Raw genomic sequence first — 15,404 nt, forward strand, 5'->3', positions numbered from 1 at the left:
CTGATCTGTTGGCAGAAAGCCTACCAGGCTAAACCACCAGAGGGGGACCACAACGGCAATCACCAACCAGGACATCTCCTGGCCATTATTGAGGTGGTTTGCAGCTTTCAGAAAGCCTACCAGGGTAAATCACCAGAGGGGGACCGCAACCAGGACCAGGACATCCCTTGGTCATTTTTATGGTGGGTTGCAACTTGCAGGATAATTCTAAGATTGAAACCACCAGAGGGGGAATGTCATGACTCTCTCTCCTCGGTGAGGATCAAAAGGACCCATCAGCTAGGCCAATGGCTGACAGATAGCCGAACTCTCTCTCTTCTGGGGGAGTTGGCCCGGTTTTATGACTTAACAACCGGATTGTAAATACCTGGCAGAAACTCTGCGTATTGAGCATGGAATGTGTGAGTGTTACAGAGAGACTCTTGTCAAAGAACTTAAACATCAAACAATGAACATTGAGACAATATACTTCAACATCCAAATGATGTGAAATGGAAAATGAATGTCTAGTTTGTGATGTCATCAAAATGATCAGAAAGACTGTATAACAAGATAACTGTAACTATGAAAGGGTACACATCCTAGTTATCAGGTTTGCATCTAAAAAGAAAATAAATGATTAAGTATAAGAATATGTTTGAAAAGATAGAAATGTGAATTTAAACTTCTAAATGAGAATTTATTTTCATGTAAATCTAACAGTGTAGGTTCCGTCCCTCTCTTCGCCCCAACCCGGGCTCGAACCAGGGACCCTTGCACACATCAACAACTGACACCCCACGAAGCATCGTTACCCATCGCGCCACAAAAGCCGCGGCCCTTGCAACGCAAGGGGAAACCCTACTTCAAGTCTCAGAGCGAGTGAGGTCACTGATTGAAATGCTATTAGCGCGCACCACCGCTAACTAACTAGCCATTTCACATCGGTTACACTCACCCCCCCTTTGACCTCCTCCTTTTTCCGCAGCAACCAATGATCCGGGTCAACAGCATCAATCTAACAGTGTAGGTTCCGTCCCTCTCTTCACCCCAACCCGGGCTCGAACCAGGGACCCTTGCACACATCAACAACTGACACCCACCGAAGCATCGTTACCCATCGCGCCACAAGAGCCACGGCTCTTGCAACGCAAGGGGAAACCCTACTTCAAGTCTCAGAGCGAGTGACGTCACTGATTGAAATGCTATTAGCGCGCACCACCGCTAACTAACTAGCCATTTCACATCGGTTACATAAACCTGGGCCAAGTCAGCAACCACGCTCACGTGAGCACAGACGTTGTGTCAACAGGACGGAACACCCTCCAAGGCCAGAGGGCTTTAACGGACTCGCTGAAGAATTAACATATTAGACCAGACAGCGTGGAGCGGTGGCTACATGGCTGGAAATGGTTAAAACCACAAGACCAGAAAATGTTAAGACCCTCTGAAACTCTTGACAAGTGACGAATGTGAAGACTAGACTAAAACATGCACCGCTTGCAGCTCTGCATGTAACGTAGTCTAGGACAATTGACCAAGACGAGAGGGAAGGACAAATTCGTCTTACCATCATAGGTACAGTGCCTTGCAAAAGTATTCATCCCCCTTGGCGTTTTCCTATTTTGTAATTGAAATTGATTTTTATTTGGAATTCTTGTAATGGACATACACAAAATAGTCCAAATTTGTTTAAAAAAATTCTAAAAAAGAAAAACAGAAAAGTGGTGCGTGCATATGTATTCACCCCCTTTGCTTTGAAGCCCCTAAATAAGATCTGGTGCAACCAGTTACCTTCAGAAGTCACATAATTAGTTAGATTGCACACAGGTAGACTTTATTTAAGTGTCACATGATCTGTCACATGATCTCAGTATATATACACCTGTTCTGAAAGGCCCCAGAGTCAGCAACACCACTAAGCAAGGGGCACCACCAAGCAAGGGGAACCATGAAGACCAAGGAGCTCTCCAAAACAGGTCAGGGACAAAGTTGTGGAGAAGTACAGATCAGGGTTGGGTGATAAAAAAATATCAGAAACTTTAAACATCCCCAAGGAGCACTATTAAATCCGTTATTTAAAAATGGAAAGAATATGACACCACAACAAACCTGCCAAGAGAGGGCCGCCCACCAAAACTCATGGACCAGGCAAGGAGGGCATTAATCAGAGAGGCAACAAAGAGACCAAAGATACCCCAATCTCCGCTGTGGCGCTTTGAAGCTCCTTCAGGGTTATCTGTCCAGAGGACCACTTTAAGCCGTACACACCACAGAGCTGGGCTTTATGGAAGAGTATCCAGAAAAAGCCATTGCTTAAAGAAAAAAATAAGCAAACACGTTTGGTGTTTGCCAAAAGGAATGTGGGAGACTCCCCAAACATATGGAAGAAGGTACTCTGGTCAGATGAGACTAAAATTGCGTTTTTTGGCCATCAAGGAAAACTGTCTATATCTGGCACAAACCCAACACCTCTCATCACCCCGAGAACCACATCCCCACAGTGAAGCATTGTGGTGGCAGCATCATGCTGTGGGATGTTTGTCGTCGACAGGGACTGGGAAACTGGTCAGAATTATGAATTGCGCTGAATACAGGGAAATTCTCGAGGGAAATCTGTTTGTCTTCCAGAGATTTGAGACTGGGACGGAAGTTCACCTTCCAGCAGGACAATGACCCTAAGCATTCTGCTAAAGCAACACTTGAGTGGTTTAAGGGGAAACATTTAAATGTCTTGGAATGGCCTAGTCAAAGCCCAGACCTCAATCCAATTTAAAATATGTGGTATCACTTAAAAATTGCTGTACACCAGCGGAACCCATCCAACTTGAAGGAGCTGGAGCAGTTATGCCTTGGAGAATGGACAAAAATCCCAGTGGCTAGATGTGCCAAGCTTATAGAGACATACCCCAAGAGACTTGCAGCTGTAATTGCTACAACAGGTGACTCTACAAAGTAGGGGGGTGAATAGTTATGCACGCTGAAGTTTTCCGTTTTTTGTGTTATTTCTTGTTTGTTTCACAATAAGTATTTTGCATCTTCAAAGAGGTAGGCATGTTGTGTAAATCACATGATACAACCTGGAATTAAAATGGATTTTGGTTGTAAGGCAAAGAAAATAGGAAAAATGCCAAGGGGGTGAATACTTTCGCAAGCCACTGTACCTCTGAGGTATTGATTTAAATGAACATCGGGAAATACAGATCCCTCTGAACGCCGCGTGGTACACCTCTGATTTATCCATTCTAATTCACACTCCGATACAAAGAAGCCTACAACTAGGAAGGACATTGTGAACTCTGGTGGACAACCAGAGACTTACACAACCAGAGACTTACATCGAACCACTTCCCATAGACAGATCGAGTTCAACAGAGAGACGACAAAGACAACCACTTGTAAATATATACATTGCAATTCTTTTCGAATGAGTGGTTGTTCATGTACAAAGTGTTCATATTCCCATGAGCATAGCTTCCACATGTACGATAAGTCCACTCTCTTTGTCTTTCCCGCTCTACCCCCCCCCCCTTCCATTGTGTAACAAACCGTCATTTTGGGTTAGTCCACTAGGGACTTTTCATTTCCATTATGTTCGTAATCGATAACCTATACCGTGTATGTGTGCGTTTTATGTATTTCTGTGTGAATATTTAGTTAGTTAGTAAATAAATAAATAAATAAGCCAATTTGTGTATTGCTGATTCATCACTAAGGCTAGGGTTCTTGCGGATTAAGATATTTGCAACGTTCAGAATGAGACTGATGAGGTAATTAATAATTGACTGTATTGATGTAAGAGATATCTATCATTTGAGTTGGGAGATTGTCACTCTTTAAACAACTTTTCCCGTGGTGCCCCAAGTTTCTAATGAGTTAATTGCTACATGATGAATTTAATCGAGTAATAATTAAACGGAGTAGGTAATTATTTCATTAGTGATAGTCACGTCACGACAATAATATAGCAAAATACGTAGAATAGCAGGAAATTAGCTTTAAAACTGCAAAATCTTATTTTAGCCTCATGGCAAAATGTGCACAATGGCATGAGATGAGCTACAAAACAGCACATTTTTCTCTCTGACCCATGGTGAAAAGTTAGAATTGCAGGAAATTAGATTTAAAACTGCAACTTTTCTCTTAGCCTCATGACAAAATGGAAAGGATAGAACTTTAATGTCCCCAAGGGGCTATTGTCTTAAACACACAGTACTGCTGTATACAACATAGAAACTGTACATTACACACTCAACATAATACCTTGCCTGTTATCCTTATCATACACATTGTACACTTCTCATATAGCCACATACATAATACTTAGCATATTCCCTTATTCTGTCAGTGGTGTACTAACACAGCGTCTGTCTGAAGGGAGGAGGGACCCTATAGCGTCTGTCTGAGGAGAGGAGGGACCCTATAGCGCCTGTCTGAGGGGAGGAGGGACCCTATAGCGTCTGTCTGAGGGGAGGAGGGACCCTATACTGTGGGTCTGAGTGTAGGACCCTATAGTGTCTGCCTGAAGGTAGGACCCTATAGAGTCTCTCTGAGGGGTGGAGGGACCCTATAGTGTCTGTCTGAGGGTAGGAGGGACCCTATAGCGTCTGTCTGAGGGGAGGGACCCTCTAGCATCTGCCTGAGGGGAGGAGGGACCCTCTAGCGTCTGCCTGAGGGGAGGAGGGGCCCTCTAGCGTCTGCCTGAGGGGAGGAGGGACCCTCTAGCGTCTGCCTGAGGGGAGGAGGGACCCTCTAGCGTCTGCCTGAGGGGAGGAGGGACCTTTCAGCATCTGCCTGAGTTGAGGGACCCTATAGCGTCTGTCTGAGTTAAGGAGGGACCCTGTAGCGTCTGTCTGAGTTAAGGAGGGACCCTGTAGCGTCTGCTTGAGAGAATGAGGGACCCTATAGCATCTGCTTGAGGTGAGGAGCTGATACTCGGAGTGAAGTACATTGGAGGGATCTGAAATAATGTCATGTGCTTGTCTGGTAACGGTCTGCTCAGAAATAGTCTGCAGGGAGGTATGTTGCCTCACACCCATGTTTGTATGCAATTTGGGTGTTCAGTGGGACTGATCAATTGCAAAACCAGACTGTGATGCCATATCTAGGATACTCTCTATGACCGCATGGTAGAAAATAAACATTATTTTTGGTCAATTCCAAAAACCTTGAGTTTACACTACATAGGAAATAGAGGTGTTGTTGGACTCTGGAGCTGACACTCTCTACTTGGACCTTCCAGCTCAGCACATTGTCCATGTGTACACCCAGAGACTTGAACGAACAAACCTGCTATGTTGGCATTGTGAACAACTACAGGCGCATGGACACCGACAGATTTGGGGTCAAACACAATCGCCTCCATCTCCACTGTTTTCTTTACATTAAAGGATGAAATGGTGCTCATCACACCACTGGACAAACCTTTAAATCTCTGAACTGTACACAGTAGTATCAGCATCTTTATACATCAGACCAAGAAGGTCTGTATCATCTGAGGACTTGACAATATAGTTTTCAGGATTACTGCTAGTGCATTCATTTGTGTACAGTGTGAAAAAGATGGGCGAACTCACACAACCTTGGATGGCTCCCATGCTAATGTCTCTAGCTTCAGATAGGGTATCGTAAACTCTAACCTGTTGACTATGGCTAGTCAGGAATGAATGGTAACACCTGATGGTATCGGGGTTAACACTGCTTTAACTGGCTGAGTTGGACATGTGGCTGTGTTGTGTTAACCTGTTTGGGATAGGGGGCAGTATTTTCACGGCCGGATAAAAAAACGTACCCGATTTAATCTGGTTATTACTCCTGCCCAGAAACTAGAATATGCATGTAATTAGTAGATTTGGATAGAAAACACCCTAAAGTTTCTAAAACTGTTTGAATGGTGTCTGTGAGTATATAACAGAACTCATATGGCAGGCCAAAAATACAGGATCTCTGCTGTAATGTGACATTTTCTAAGGCTTTCATTGGCTCTCAGAAGGCGCCAGAACGTGGAATGATAACTCTGCAGTGTCCGGGTGAAAAACAGTAGGGGTTTTGGAGAGTGGTACTTCTGAGAACAATGGCACTGGCGCGTGCGTGCATGTGACGACTCCATTTTCTTCTTTCAGTGTTTGAATGGATACGTCTCCCGGTTGGAATATTATCGCTATTTTACGAGAAAAATCGCATAAAAATTGATTTTAAACAGCGTTTGACATGCTTCGAAGTACGGTAATAGAATATTTTTAATTTTTTTGTCACGAAACGCTCCGGCGTGTCACCCTTCGGATAGTGATTTGAACGCACTAACAAAACGGAGCTATTTGGATATAACTATGGATTATTTGGAACCAAAACAACATTGGGTGTTGAAGTAGAAGGCCTGGGAGTGCATTCTGACGAAGAACAGCAAAGGTAATCCAATTTTTCTTATAGTAAATCTGAGTTTGGTGAGTGCTAAACTTGGTGGGTGTCAAAATAGCTAGCCATGATGGCCGGGCTATCTACTCAGAATATTTCAAAATGTGCTTTCACCGAAAAGCTATTTTAAAATCGGACACCGCGATTGCATAAAGGAGTTCTGTATCTATAATTATTAAAATAATTAATGTTTTTTGTGAACGTTTATTGTGAGTAATTTAGTAAATTCACCGGAAGTTTTCGGTGGGTATGCTAGTTCTGAACGTCACATGCTAATGTAAAAAGCTGTTTTTTGATATAAATATGAACTTGATTGAACAAAACATGCATGTATTGTATAACATAATGTCCTAGGAGTGTCATCTGATGAAGATCATCAAAGGTTAGTGCTGCATTTAGCTGTGGTTTTGGTTTTTGTGACATATATGGTAGCTTGAAAAATGGGTGTGTGATTATTTCTGGCTGGGTACTCTCCTGACATAATCTAATGTTTTGCTTCCGTTGTAAAGCCTTTTTGAAATCGGACAATGTGGTTAGATAAAGGAGAGTCTTGTCTTTAAAATGGTGTAAAATAGTCATATGTTTGAAAAATTGAAGTTTTTGCATTTTTGAGGTATTTGTAATTCGCGCCACTCTATACCATTGGATATTGGTGAGGCGTTCCGCTAGTGGAACATCTGTCCCTAACAGGTTTGAAATCAATAAATAACAGTCTAGCATTGGCCTTGGGGTTTTCCAGATGCTTAACAATGAAATGCACTATGGTGTTGATTGCGTCATCAGTCCAACAACTTTGCTTATAGGCAAATTGATAAGGATGTAACCCGTGGTTCACGTCTGAACGGAGCAAGCACAACACTTTATTACGATGGGGGTCAGAGCAACAGGTCTGTAGTCATCATTTTCTTTTGGACAAGGCTTTTTGGGGACTGGAGGGATATTGTCCTTTTCCCACAATGTGTAGAATAGCATAATACAGCTGTAGATTTATTCAACACAAAAAGGTTTGTACCCGGGGCCCCAAATGTGGTAGTCCGGCCCTGTTTGATCCATATGATGCAGGCTACCCAACATTAAATCATTTCTATTTCAGGCAGCACTTTCCTCACTGCCCACTAAAACTAAAGGCTATTGACATTTCTAATCTATGAGCATGCAGTGGAGCTCTAGTTCTCTCAACACTGTATCTGTCATATCACACTTGACATTTGGCGCCGCTGCTTCCACAAGCAGACTTCCTATTACTTTCACTGGCAAAAAGAAACTTGGACGTCATCAAGACACTGTCTCTCTGTCTGGCTTTTCAGAAATCCCCCTTTTAAAATAGCCTTACAATGGAATGTGTCTTTTTCACGTATGATGGTAATGTTGAACTCTCCACTGTTCCTATTTCAAAGGAAAACACGGTCACACACTTCCATTCACACAAACATCGGTTTGTCTGGCCAGTAGTTGGGCACACATCACCGTGCAGACTTACAAATGTGTAGGTCTGAGCATTCGTCGCTTCAGGGAGCTTGTGGACTTCCTGTCCTCAAGCCGTGGTAGCCAGAGAATTTAATCTCTTAGAGGTAATCCCATTGGGCCTTTAACAGACATACTAAGTCCTTGTACCCCACTGCTACTCCTACGCAGCTCACAGCACATTAAAAGCTGACAGCTTCTGTAACCTTTGACCCTCAACTCCAGTCCCATGCTGGCCTCCCACTGATGTATTCTTCTGACACAGCTGGACACAGCAGAGAGTAGAGGATTATGCCACTGTTGCTTTGTAACAATTGACATATCTGGACAGTCCCAAAAGTACCACTTGGGCAAACACTCACACACACTTTGTCATGCCCAGTTCCAGCCAGTAACTTCATAGTGTTTGCAATTAAACACCTTGTCTCTTCAGATTCAGTGTGATAATATGTGGTGAATTCACACTTCAAAAGCCAATATACTGTAGGTATCTGGAGAAAAGAACATGCTTTTGTCAGACAGACCATTAGGTGTGTAAATATGCAAATCAATGACCCATGTACCTGAGCAGAAAAAATGAAAGTGAACATTGGGTCAATGACTTTTTACATTTACAATGCCCATAAAGCTGCTACCTGGAGTCTTCTTGAAGCTATTCATAGATTTTTTTTATTTAAAGTCGCTTCAAGATAATGATTACCCATCACGTTTTGGTCACGTAACCTTTATATCCTAATATGATGAATCATGTATCGTAGGGGACCAAATGCATTTTAATCAGTCAAGTCCCTTCAGTATCTCTCACCCGTTGAGGAGATATTGTGATTGCGGAGGTCTGTAGTCGATGTGGCACTGAGGGATAATCGGTACCTGCACAAATATAACATCACTTTTAATTGGACTGTATGCTTTCAAGTCTAAGTTAGGCCAGATTTTAATTCCTTCAAACTTCCTTTGACCGTGAGGATTCAGTTTTCTCCGAAGAAATCACAAGGAACCTGAATATTCCACCAAATGTTTAGTGTAATTTGACACGATTGTGAATAAAATATGTTGTTAGTCATACTCTATTAATCAAATTACTTCCTGATCTTTTTATACAGAGATGCAATTTTTGTAAGCAGATAATGCTCAAAGACAGTGTGACGATGGCACACTTCAATAGAGCTATACAGAGTCCAATTAACTTAGTGTTATACGTAGAGGTTATCTCAATTCAAATCTGACGCCGCAACAGATGTCTCTTTCACAGTATTTCAGGGCAAAACTATGATGAGGGAAATGATGGTTGACTCATTCCTGATTCTGTTGGTTTATCTGTGCCACCAGACAAGTGTGATCATTAATCAGGGTGTGTCACTCAACCACCCTCTCTAAATTATAATAGACTTGTCATTTCTGGAGATGTCAAAAATATTTGTGCCGGCAAAATGAAATATCCCAACTGTCTCACAATCTGTTGACACGTTTCAAAAATAATTAAGGTAGTTTGGACTTAGCGTAACAAACTTCCCCAAATGTCCTCCTACTTTATATCCACCAAATTGAAGCTCTTCACCTGGAAAGCCTGTACAAAGGGTTGGGCAAGGTGAGAGCAGATGTCGTGACCTGCCAGGTCACCCAAGTTATTTGATAAATGCCTCATATCTTTGCAGCGTTGACTGGTTCTGCTTAGCCGTGGCCTCAGATTTTTGGAGGGAGGAATATGTTCTGGCCTCAGATAATGTCATCCACTGTGTTTAGAATATCCCCCCCCCCCCCCCCCGAAAGGCTTGGTTCTGATAAGCCGCCACAGATGCCAGCTTATGACTGTCCCCTTGCCCCTCATCACCAAACATCTATACTACTGAAGTGACGGGACAGAGCAGAAAACCCGATGCAGCTGTCTTCAGCGAAGGGAGTCTGATGGCCTTATCTTGGGGACAATGGCTTTAAGGCTGGGAGGTTTGTTCATCTCCGTATCCTATCTAAGGAAACAAACAGACAAGTGAACAACGAAAAAAATGACAAAAGAGGGGGGTAAAGAAAAAGAAAGCACTGGTATAAAATGTATATGTGAAAAGATGATAAAGAGTCACTGTGGGTTGATTTGAGGAAAGTCATAATACCTTTTTTCTGCGTTGTGAAATAATAGCCTAGTTAGGTAGTTTCATGATTCTTTGTAATTTTCTTATATTTAAGATGAGTTATGTGTTTGAAGATCATCAGACACTCAAGCCAGATGTTTTGTGTGTTTCTTTGTGTCAACAGTAATTAGTTAATTGGTTTAACTAAAGACTCAGAAGGGTTTTCATGTACAGTTGAAGTCGAAAGTTTACATACACTTTAGCCAAATACATTTAAACTCAGTTTTTCACAATTCCTGACATTTAATCCTAGTAAAAATCCCCTGTCTTAGGTCAGTTAGGATCACCACTTTATTTTAAGAATGTGAAATGTCAGAATAATAGTAGAGAGAGTGATTTATTTCAGCTTTTATTTCTTTCATCACATTCCCAGTAGGTCAGAAGTTTACATACACTCAATTGGTATTTGGTAGCATTGCCTTTAAATTGTTTGACTTGGGTCAAATGTTTCGGGTAGCCTTCCACGAGCTTCCCACAATAATTTTTTTGGCCCATTCCTCCTGACAGAGCTGGTGTAACTGAGTCAGGTTTGTAGGCCTCTTTGCTCGCACACACTTCTTCAGCTCTGCCCACACATTTTCTACAGGATTGAGGTCAGGGCTTTGTGATGGCCACTCCAATACCTTGACTTTGTTGTCCTTAAGCCATTTTGCCACAACTTTGGAAGTATGCTTGGGGTCATTGTCCATTTGGAAGACCCATTTGCGACCAAGCTTTAATTTCCTGACTGATGTCTTGAGATGTTGCTTCAATATTTCCACATAAATTTCCTTCCTCATGAGGCCATCTATTTTGTGAAGTGCACCAGTCCCTCCTGCAGCAAGCACCCCCACAACATGATGCTGCCACCCCCGCTTCACGGTTGGGATGGTGTTCTTCAGCTTGCAAGCCTCACCCTTTTTCCTCCAAACATAACAATGGTCATTATGGCCAAACAGTTATATTATTGTTTCATCAGACCAGAGGACATTTCTCCAAAAAGTACAGTCTTTGTCCCCATGTGCAGTTGCAAACCGTAGTCTGGCTTTTTTATGGCGGTTTTAGAGCAGTGGCTTCTTCCTTGCCGAGTGGCCTTTCCGGGTATGTCGATTATAGGACTCGTTTTACTGTGGATATAGATACTTTTGTACCTGTTTCCTCCAGCATCTTCACAAGGTCCTTTACTGTTGTTCTGGGATTGATTTGCACTTGTCGCACCAAAGTACGTTCATCTCTAGGAGACAGAACGTGTCTCCTTCCTGAGCAGTATGACGGCTGCATGGTCCCATCGTGTTTATACTTGTGTACTATTGTTTGTACAGATGAACGTGGTATCTGCAGGAGTTTGGAAATTGCTCCCAAGGATGAACCAGACTTGTGGAGGTCTACAATTTTTTTCTGAGGTCTTGCCTGATTTCTTTTGATTTTCCCATGATGTCAAGCAAAGAGGCACTGAGTTTGAAGGTAGGCCTGAAATACATCCACAGGTACACCTCCAATTGACTCAAATGACATCAATTAGCCTACCAAAAGCTTCTAAAGCCATGACATAATTTTCTGGAATTTTCCAAGCTGTTTAAATGCACAATCAACTTAGTGTATGTAAACTTCTGACCCACTGGAATTGTGATACAGTGAATTATAAGTGAAATAATCTGTCTGTAAACAATTGTTGGAAAAATTACTTGTGTCATGGACAAAGTAGATATCCTAACCGACTTTCCAATACTATAGTTTGTTAACAAGAAATTTGTGGAGTGGTTGAAAAACGCGTTTTAATGACTCCAACCTAAGTGAATGTGAACTTCTGACTTCAACTGTATGTTGTACTTCAGAGTCAATTTTAATGACACACTGCTTATGGTTCAGACGTCCCTATGGAGTAGCTACCGAAATAAACAAACAAAAATCTCCATGCATTTTTGCATGTTTTAACAATGTCAACAGCAATCTCCCCAATAACTTCCAATTATAAAAATAATACAGCTGTTGCCCACATTGTTATTGTCAGTTTGAGTTTGGCCATCATACACCTCAGCCTCTGAGCATTCACCTGTTGCTCATTCTTTTTTCTATTGATGTCAGACTGAATGATAGCATGTAAAAACTCTTTCTCATTCTGTCGTGGGAAGTGGAACCACCTTTCTTTGGAGGGCCAGACCTAATCACAGCTTATAAAATGACAACTTCTCCAGTATCAGAGTTGTTGCGTCTTAGAGGGAATCACTTGGGTCAAAACTCATTCCAGGCTGTAGAACCCTACAAAGAGTTGTGGGTTGGCCAAACTCAGGGAGACGGCACGCTATTGAGTACATTTGTTCAACTTTCCTTTTCGATTTCAGTCTTTGCTCTTTCCCCAGTATTTTATTAGCTCTGTACAAGTCTTTTGATAAAACCCAAGGCACTCTGAGCCACAGCAGTGTGAGTTTTATAGAGCAACAGTGTGTTTCTGTGCTTAATTAAGGGATATATAGCAGATAGTACCGTGGCATGTCTTACACATGTATATGACTAGTCGCATTAAAGCAGAGGATTTTTTTAATAAAACTATAATGCTATCAATTGCTAATTTATATCATGAACAAAGGAAATCCAGTCATTCATGTATTGTATGTGAATAATTGATCCACAGGCTTTGTAGATAAATCTTCATTTTCTTACAGTATAAATCAATGACAGAGCAGTTACTTGAGACTGCTTTTCCCATTTTTTGTAGATGGAGTTGGCATCGTAGCGTGGTTACTAAAATCAGTTGTGGTAATTCAAAGTTGAAATAAAGACCTCCAATTTATCAGCAACACAGTCCTCCACCCCCTCTCAGTTCTGATCTGAAGAAAGATCACGGGAATGCCGATGAAAAGATAACACACTCTATTTGATCTGAATGCCAAGTAAGTAAACATCTGAATAATTACACCTGACAGAAAAGAAAACTGCTAATCGCATAACATTTGCACGTAAAGCGCTTATTAGGGCGCAGAGGGGGAAAACGCCCATCATCAACATTAAAGAAGCATGCAGTGAGATGCATACCGATCCATAGGGCCCTGCCTAATTAATCTCTTCGTCTCTGAGAAGGCCCGCCCCAGCCTCGGCACCAGCCTCAGCCTGCCTCTAATATTCGAGGCTAGGAGATTAGCAGACTTAACTGCTCCTGAGAGACACAGCTTTGTTATCGGTCATTATTAACTTGAAGTACTAAGCTCCTACATCCCCCCCCCCCCCCCCCCAATAAAGCAATAGGCTTTTCTGACGTGGACTGTGCATTCGTCTCTCTTTCTGGATTCACTGCGAAGTAAAATAAGTGTCTTTGAAAGACCAGAAGAATGTACAGTAAAAATGGAGAATTCGTGGATTAAATGAAATGTGGGCCGTGGGGAAAATAGACCACAACTCACATCTGTTTGGAGCTCCAACACAATTCAAAGGCTTGACTGAGGGACATCGGAACAACATTCAACCAGGCACAGCCCCGTCAAAAGTGAGCCTTTTTATTTCAATTAATCTCTTTTCAATATCTGATTGGTATCAATGCTGTTAGTTTGGAAAATCCTGCCGGAAGGTAAACCCCATTTACTGCAGCAATAGAATGTTGGTCTAATTCTTATTGGACTGACAACCAGAACTGAGAACTGTACTGTCAGCTTACATTCGAATAGTCCCATAAATCACTGTCTTGGGGCAACTTCATACTGCTTGGACTCAGTAGCTAGTAAACATTGCACAGGGAAAATAGCTACCAATTTGCCATTGCATGGTTTGCTGTAGAGCCACCTACGATATGTAGGCATTGAGATTACTTTTGTAAATGCTGTAGAAGGATGAATATAATTTGGACAATCAAAACAGGTTTACAGTTTAATTCAGACATGTACATACGTATACAGTTCAGAAGGCCGTTAATAACTGCTAGTCTATGGCTTGAAGTAGTGAAAAAGAATGTCTTCCATGCATCTCAGGGAGTATGCTGCACTGCAGAGGGAGAGGGGAAAAGAGATGCAGGAGTGAACAAGGATAAGGGATTGTATTTCAGCACCATGGATAGCTCCTACTGTGCTCCTTTTCCTTAAGCTGAAGGAAATTGAGGAGTGAGTGTGTGTGTGTGTGCTTAGATGCACGTGTGTTGAAGAGTGGATAGAATCTTGAACACCATTAACAATTTTTTTTCTGTTTTGAATCCAGCAGGTATCCAGCCATGCTTTAATGATTTAAATGGAAAAGCTTTCCCCATTAAATCGATACTCGTCCACAGCATACTAAGGGATGAGACACCCTTTGTTTTACAAAGAGGACAGCCCATCATGATAAAGTCAAAAGATCGATTGGAAAGACCTCAAAAAGCCTGTAGGTTGTTTCTTAAAATCCAATTATGTTGTTACACATGGTACAATATTATACTACATACAGAATATCAGTGGTGGCTGGTGGGAGGAGTTATAGGAGAACGGTCTCATTGTAATGGCTGAAATGGAATTAATGGAACTGAGTCAAACGCGGTTACAATATGTTTGATGTGTTTGATACCGTTCCATTGATTCCATTCCAGCTATTACAATGAGCCCGTCCTCCTATAGCTCCCCCCACTAGCCTCCACTGCAGCATATGCTTGTTTTCTGAATTATTTTCAGAAGGATTAAAACATTCAGCCGAATGTTTACGCATAATTGTTGAATCATTTGCTGTTAACAAAGGAAATATGCCTCTCCAATGCTCGACTTGCATTTAAAATATACCGCGTCTTTTGGAGACAGAATATTGGTCCCGTGTCTCCTTCCTCCTCCCTCTCTGCCTCTCTTTCTGTCTTAATGCAGTCACGTCAGCTTCGGCATCTAGAGTCCAACCATTCATCACGCCTGTTCAGCACATTGCCCACTGTCATCAAATATCTTATTAAGCTTCCAAGAAATACACCACCCGTAAACACAGAATATGAGATAAATATTTAGGTGTGTATGTCTCTGTCTGAATTACCCTAATGAGCTGTCACTCGCACGCATACAGACATTCTGTTTCCTCAGATGTTTATACCATCATATTCTTTATCAACATCAAGCCACCCCCCTCTCTCTCTCTTTCTCTGTCAAACATACTCATGCACACAGGCACACACACACTCTTTCTCTCTCTCGCTCTCGCTCTCTCTCTCTGAGATGGCACCCCAAGATGCCTTTCCCGCCCACTCATTCCTCACAGATCCCAGGACCCTATTTACTCACATCTCATCTGATCTAAAGCAGCCATCTATGCAGCTATTATAGGGTTCGTTAAACTTAAGGTCATTTTGTACATATCATGACAAAATAAAAGTCAGATTCATTTGCACACAAGTAGTACACAAACACATACAGTACATACTCACACTCAGGCACTCTTAAAAAAATGGGTTCCAAAACAGTTCTTCGCGGAGGGATAGTCTTCTACCAAGTACCATTTTGATCAGAA

The sequence above is a fragment of the Salmo trutta genome, chromosome 12 (genome assembly GCF_901001165.1).
Source record: "Salmo trutta chromosome 12, fSalTru1.1, whole genome shotgun sequence".
NCBI classification, from domain to species: Eukaryota; Metazoa; Chordata; class Actinopteri; order Salmoniformes; family Salmonidae; genus Salmo; species Salmo trutta.